Source organism: Pipra filicauda, unplaced genomic scaffold (assembly GCF_003945595.2).
Source record: "Pipra filicauda isolate LSUMZ 115617 unplaced genomic scaffold, ASM394559v2 scaffold160_size1671714_pilon, whole genome shotgun sequence".
Lineage (NCBI taxonomy): Eukaryota > Metazoa > Chordata > Aves > Passeriformes > Pipridae > Pipra > Pipra filicauda.
The window spans coordinates 1,550,711-1,558,089 of record NW_024104107.1 but is presented as its reverse complement, the minus strand read 5'-3'; positions in this window follow the sequence as shown (position 1 = coordinate 1,558,089).

Here is a 7,379-nt window from a genome sequence, read left to right as displayed (position 1 = left end):
GGTTTCAGAGAAGGAGCAGAGAATGACAAGTCTCATCACAGATTCTTCATCTTCCCTGCTCCTCATCTCCTGTTCCTCCTTTAACCACCACACTGCTTGCTCTCACTGGAAAATCTAGAGGGGTCTGTGGAGATCAGAGCACACCTTAACTTTGGATGTGAGGATAGACATCTGGAGTCAAGGTTCAGCCCAGGCATAGCCTGGACTTTTGGGGAATCAGAGCCAAATCCAAATCTGGATTTGCGTCATGTCCCTTGAAACATGGGGCTTAGGGTCTGACTGTTGGATCAGGTTTATTCTGTTGGATGGTTTTGTGTCCAAGAAATGACTGGACACTGCAGTGCCACGCTCTGGTTGTCAGAGTGGTGATCAAAGGTTGGGCTTGATGACCCCAGTGGTCCTTCCCAACCTAATGATTCTGTGATTCTGTTATTTTAAATTCAAAGGGTTTTTACTCCTTGCTCTTCTTTCCTAAATTGCATCTTTGGGGGGACCTTGAAGAAAACTCTCCAGATTGCCCAAATAACATCACTGAATGCTACCCCCAGGTTGAGGGGAACAATCTGCCTTCCCAGCTCTCACCTCAGCTCTTTTCTCTCAAATGTGTTTCAAGGGACTTCAGAGTTTCTCTCGGAGCAGTGCCTGGTGCTCAGTGAAATGACACCCTGTAATTACCTACTGGAAATGTGTCGCTTCCCATATCCATAGGGAACAGACAGAGCTTAACTGTGTCACTCCACCTCTCCCTGTGCATCACCTTGTCTGATGCTTTGGGAAAGAGGCACCACTTTGGCAGTGACAGGGGAAAGTCTGTTTGTAAACAATGTGTAAACCTTCAAGGGGGTTGGTAATAGAGTGGGTTGATTATTTCAGGTTCCTCAGCGAAGCGAACATTTATCAGGGCAAGAACAGGCACAGAGAGACAAACTGGGAGTTTATAAAGGAGTCACATTCAGTTTCTGAGAGAGATATTGCAGTGCTGTGCTTGTGTCCAGGTGTAGGTCACAGGGAGAAAGCTCATTTCTGCAGTGCAGACTCAGGGGAGAGATGGTCCAGTGATTTGGGAACTCAGGGAATTGGGAGTTTATTCTCCCTTCCCCCTCCAAGCCTTTTCCTCACTTGCATTCCAAGCACTCTGTGCAGCTGGGAAGGCAGGAGAAAAGCAAAACCTCTACATTATCCCTCAACCTGCAACTGAAATCCCTGCTGCAGGATCCTTTCCTTTGGTGGATGCTGGATGATGGACAGACGGATTATTCACACACCAGGTGCCATTCCCAGCATGGAGAGTAAGAGAAAAGCAACCCCTTCTTTTGCTTCCCAAGTGGAGTTGAGCTGCTCTGGAAGATACTGAGGGCAAATAAATACAGAGCATGGCTGTCTGTCATTCCCACATGCTCACAGCTACTGGAATATTGCCATTTCCTTCAGAAACAATGATTATCTTCCACCTGCATAAATCAATACTGACCTCAACACCAGCGTGGGCCACATTGTCTGAGTTATTCCAAGTTCCCTTGCGGGAGGGTGGAAAAAAAGCAAACATCAGGGAAATCCAGCTTTATTACTTAGGCTACAGCACTGCCACAGTGATATCTCCATGTGAGGAAACCATGTCCAGAGCTGGGAGAGATGGACCAAACTCTGAGGAAGCCTTGGGATTACCAGAGTTCCAGCCAAGCCTGTGAAAAGTCTGGTGTCCCTTACTCTTAAATTCAGCTCCTGAATTAATCTTATGAAGATCTTGACATTGAGAAAGAGTGGCAGAGTGAAATAAGTCTTATGATAACAAGGGATGTGTCAGGGTACCAGTAGCTGATAACATTTACAACACCCCCTTTGAGGAACTGTGCCCTGGGATGGTTCACGTGTTCACATCTGGTCTCTGCAAGTCAGAAGGAATTAGGGAGGGTCAAGGAGCAGCATTGCCTGCAGGATCTGTGTGTGGCTTTCTCGTTTGCAAGAAACGCCCAGTGCTTAAATTCAAGGAGGAATGAGGTTGGAGGTCACTGGAATTTGAGTTTCTTTAGTGCATCCAAGACTTTCAGCCACCAGTGCACCAGACTTCATCGACCTAAAAATGTGGGGAAAAAGCATTAAGAGTCACCTCTGAGTTAACACCTCTTTAGGGGGTACAGGAGGGGGGTTTGATTGTAACAAGGTATTTCCTCAGTGTGCAACTTTCACTCTGTGCTGTGGTGTCAGAAAAGAAACGTCTCCAGGGCTTCAGTGCAGGAGGTTTTTGCCTTTATTGTGCTGCAGCCCCCACTAAGGGTAATTTCCTGGGAAGTTCTGGATGGAGTTCTCCAGTAACAAGTCCCAGCCCTAAGCCAGGCATCACCCCACAACTAGGTTTACTTCCATCTTGCCCAAGGAGCAAGGTCTCAGACTCACATTTGGAGGCATCACACTTTCTTCTGAATCAGATGAAAGGGAAAAGAGCATTTCTAGACTTTATGGAGAGAACCCTTCATTGGTTCCATTCACCCAGAGTTCCATTTCAATCAGGAATCCTGTATTTTCATCCCACTTGTAAGATCCACTGCTCCACAGTGCTCCACCAGGAATGGCAGATGCATCTTCAGCTCCCTCCTTACCTACTGTCCCTCTCCTAAACGTCTTCTGCCCTGCTTGGCCTTATTTGCTGCACTCTGGGGAAGTTTGAGCTGGAGATGGGATCCCATTATCAATGTTAGATCCAATATGCTGTGAATAATCATGGAGGACTCACAATTCAAGGCCACTTTGACCCTACATCTCCATCCCAAATGAATGGGAATACTCTGCTGTCTCAGTGCTCACATCCCAGGATGGGATTGCTTGACTGTCTTTCTCATTGCCCTTCAATAAACACATGGGGCAGTGCTTTGAGTGATAATCAGTAAATTCCATTCCTTCCATCCCTTTGCTCAAGACATCCGAATTTTCACTTGCCTGGCATATTATCTACATCTGCAGGATCTCTGCTTTGCCTGCCAGAGCTCCCTGAAGGACTGCACAAATAATTTAAGTGGCTGGTTTATTGTTAAAGGCATGTACCTGATTTCCCTGGCACTGAGGTGGAGTGAATCGTCCCGGCTCCATTGATTTCAGAATTAGAGTGTCAAGGATCCAGCCCACACCTTATTGAAATCAATACCAGTGATCAGAACCACACAGAAACTGCTCATAAGCTGTTACCTTGATATCAACTCCAGTTAACTGGCAGTGACAATAAGTTCCATTGAATCAGATGGGCCATTAAATTTTGAGCTGAAACTCCGGCCAAGCATTAGTAGGAGAGAGACTCTGGATCCAAGTCTGACCCTTCTCACGTTAGACAGCGTTACCAGCACTTTTAATTACGCAGGGTTGCCTTTTGAGCAGCATTATTAGCTAACTGGTTTGTGGGTTTTCTTTTTTTAATTGAGTGTGGCTGGAGGAGAGCTGAAAGAAAAGCCGCTCCAGCGTCGTCGTCTAAAGCTCGGCCTCCCCGGGGCAGGCAGAGCAACACTGCACACCAATAAAATCATCATATACCCAGCCTGGAAGTGATAAGACAAAATCAAACTGCCTGCAATAACAAAGACTGAGCCTTTTGATGGGGAGGAAAGAGGGAGGGTGTCATTATGCACATTTTATTACTGCGGTTTTCGAACCTCGCAGTGACGGGGATTTAATTCCCTGTGCTGTGCTGTACCTGGAGCTGGGAGGGGGGGAAAGGTGGTTTTTAGCTACCCTGGGTGTCCTGATGTGCTTCCTAAGCTGGCAATCAGAGCTCCTGGGGTCGGAGGGAGGAAAGGTGCCCTCACTCTCCCCACACCCAGCAATCAAAGTGTTGGGCAGCTCGGGAAGTTGCCATGGACTGCTGAGACCTCCTGCCTGCACTCTCCTGCCTCCCCTCAGCTGCAAAGTAAAACGTGTTTGATTAAAGTGAGATTGTTTATTGATTAATAATCCCTTTTAACTTTGCTGCTTCAGATGATTAGGACTGGGCAGCAATCTGAGCTAACATGTTCCAGGTCCTGGCAGGGGCACACGTAGGAATAAAGCTCAGGTAGTAGGTTAAGCAAGAGCATTTTATTTTTTTTTTTTTTTTTTTTTTTGCAGCAAAGGGGGAGTTAAGGGCACGTGAACACTCTGCAAAATTGGGCAAGGGGAGGGTTGCAGGGATAGGTCATTACTGCTGACAGCCAACAATAGGTGAAAATGCATTGTGATTATGCCCCTGTGCCCTTTATTTACACACACCTCCAGCTCACCCTTCACACCAGGGGTTTTAAAGCATAACTGTGCACAAAGCCATGAAATAATTGAGGTGGCAAGTGGGCTCTGAAGGTCACCTGGTCCAACCTTCCCATTCAAACTTCAGAATTAGATCCAACTCCAAAGTTAGACCGTGTGGATCAAGGTCATGAGCCTGTGTCCAACATGTGATCCCACTTAGAAAATTCCGTCCAGGTAAAGTTTTCTTCCCAGTGGATGGGAGCAGGTTTGCTGCAGTTTTCCCATCATCTCTACAATGGTCAATATGGCCTTGAAAGCAAAAAGACCAAGAAGGTCCTACGGAAACACATTTCAAAGGCTCTTTCCACCTCAGCACCATAAAAGAGACCTAAGCCAACTAAGAATTGCTCTTCCCTCATGCATTCACAGCTCAGGCTTATTTCTCACAGGAAAACACAGGAAGATATCATTTATGGGGAAAAAAAGGGGGAAAAAATCTACTTTTGTTAACCATGTACCAACAAGCAATGATAAGGTTCAGCTAAAGTGGCAGGCTGTACTTTGTGGGGGTGAACTATTATTCACATAAGATGGAGGCAAGAGATCTTTGTTGGGGCAAGGAAAAAAATCCTGGTTTGAGGTTATTACACAGGAAGCTCCCTGCTGCATGAAATCTATGGGAAATTGCATATTTTGTCACATTTACTTATTGAATCCCAATTTCATCCTAGCATGAGGAAAAAAATACATCAACCTCCCTTGTAGCTCTTATTAGATTTCACAACCTTTCAATATTAAAATGCCAGCTCTGGTAGCAGTAGCTTCTCTCTCCATTTTCTCTCTCTTCCCCCTCCTTCCTCGGTAACACTGCAGGGTTGGGGGTGTAGTGCAGAATCCCTGGTGTGGAGATGCTCTGGACACATTTGCCACAGGATGAGTTGGAATTGCCAGCTCTGGACACAAGGATCCTCCCAGTTACCTCTTCAGCCACTCCTCTATTCCCTACAAACACATAGACAGCCCCAGCAGTGCCCATTGCCATCTAGAGGCTTCCAGCCTAGGATTGCATCATCTCTCTTTTTTTTAGGATTACCCCAAATCTGCATGTTTTGCAGAGTGGTTTAGTTCCTGCTCAGACCACCAGAAGCTTAACAGAGGCTGGTTCACCCTGTCCCCATTTCCACTTGGATTTATCCTCCCAGCAACATCCTTAAGGCTTTTGAGTTGGTTGATGAACCAACATCCTGATGCAAGAGGAGGATAAATTGCCTGGCAGCCCAAATCCTGTCCCTCTGAGGGCTTGGCACGGATCCTCTTGCAGGGGGTGAAACTGGAGGAGCATTCCTGATTGTAGCCAGAAGGATCATGTGATCAGACAGGACCTGAGATTTCAGGGCTGTTTGAATGGACTAAAACATACTCCCAAAGTTCATCCTCCCCCAAACCTGATTACTTTTTATGCATCCCCCAGTCAAACCCCATGGCCCATCTTTTCCACTCTCCTACAAGTGAGAGGAGGCAAACCCTGCTGTGGCTTTTCTTTGCCATCCCCAGCCTTGGAAATCTTCCCTCATAGTGCAGGGAGCAGCCAGAGGGACTGGCTCTGGAGTGAGTGGGTGTTTAGTGTTTCAGAGATGGGCTGTGAGTGCTGTGCTGGAGAGTTATCAATCTCTCTCTAATAGAAAGCACACTGGAGCTGCTGCAGGGGAAAATGTGCTGATTTCTCTAATATGAAAAAATATTCTCTGTCTATAAACAGATTGAGGGAAACAAATTATTTCCTCCAGTTAAATATTTTAAAGAGCAATCTAGGCTTTGGTTTTCACCTAAAGCAGGGAGGAGAAAGCAGTTGTAGGGTAAAGGAATGGATTGTTTTCCCAGTTTCTGCAGGATGCACCTTGCACATTTAGCCTGAGTGGTCTCTCCACGTGGTGTTTTCCTGATCCACCTGGCTCTAGGGAGGAGGCAAATTCCTGATGAACTCAGGTCAGGTCATTTCAGGAAAAACTCAGCTATCTGATCTGAATTTGTAACAGGCCACAGGAGAAATAAATCCCATGACTCCATAGTAGAAATAGGAAAAACTCTGGAGTGCCTGAGGCTCAGTTCACATAAAAGTTGCAGCTAATCATCAAAAAAAAAATTCATATCTTTGAATCAGCATAAAATAGGGCTGGAAACTTGAAGGGAGCAGCCTCTCCTGTGATATCTCAGTCCCTTGGTTTTGGTCTCTGACCCCTGGAAGGAAAGATAGAACTAAGAGAACTCCAAGTGAAAAGTGTCCAGGAGCCAGGGAAGACCTTGCTGAGGACCAGCAGAGCAACTAATTTCTTTAAATACTTCTAAAGATCCCCTCTTCCCTTCAAAGTGACATTGCACCATCCCAAAAGCTTAGGGAGCTCTGCTGGACCTTTCCTAATTTGTTCCCACTCTTTTAGGTGGGTTTTCTCCACAGTCAAAGCACCTCCAGGTGAGACACAGAGGCACAGGTGTGACACGTGCTGCTTTACACAGCCCAGAAGGGATCAGAGTCGGATTCCCTCAGTGCACTTGGATGAACAGCCATTAAAAAAAAAAATAAATTAAAAAAACTACTAAAAGCCCTTCTGCCTCTGAAGCACTGCCTCTGAATAAAAATAACAGTGCTGAAGCAGCACTTTCCGTCCTTAAATCCCTGCGTGCTTTTCCAAAGGAAGGTCAATGCCATTGCCCCCGTTCACAGGTGTGGGAAAGGAGCTACTGCTTTTTATAAAGGTTTTTCCACCCCACACCATGTCCCTGTTTAATAACCCACAAGGCTTGCCTTTTTCCAGAGGTTGAACCCAGTCCTGAAGTTTTCTGTGGGGTTTCCCACCTTTCTGCCTTTTCTTGTGCTCCCTCCTTTGAAGGCAGCAGTGTGATGTTACCCCGTCCCCGAGCCCAGACTCACCTGACATTTGCTGTTTCCTCTTCTCCTTCATCCAGCCACACTCCCCCAGCACCTTGCTGCAGTAAAGATGGAGCAATGAGCAAATAAAGTTGAGGCTTCGTGAAATCGAGATTTTGCTCTTCCTTGTCCCCTTTTTGAGGTGGCATCTGACCAAAACTGCTCAGCTCTTACCCGGCAGCACGTGAGTCCAAGGGAAAAACAGACAGTGGGACCAAATCCACCATCTTCTCACCTTCCTGGACCA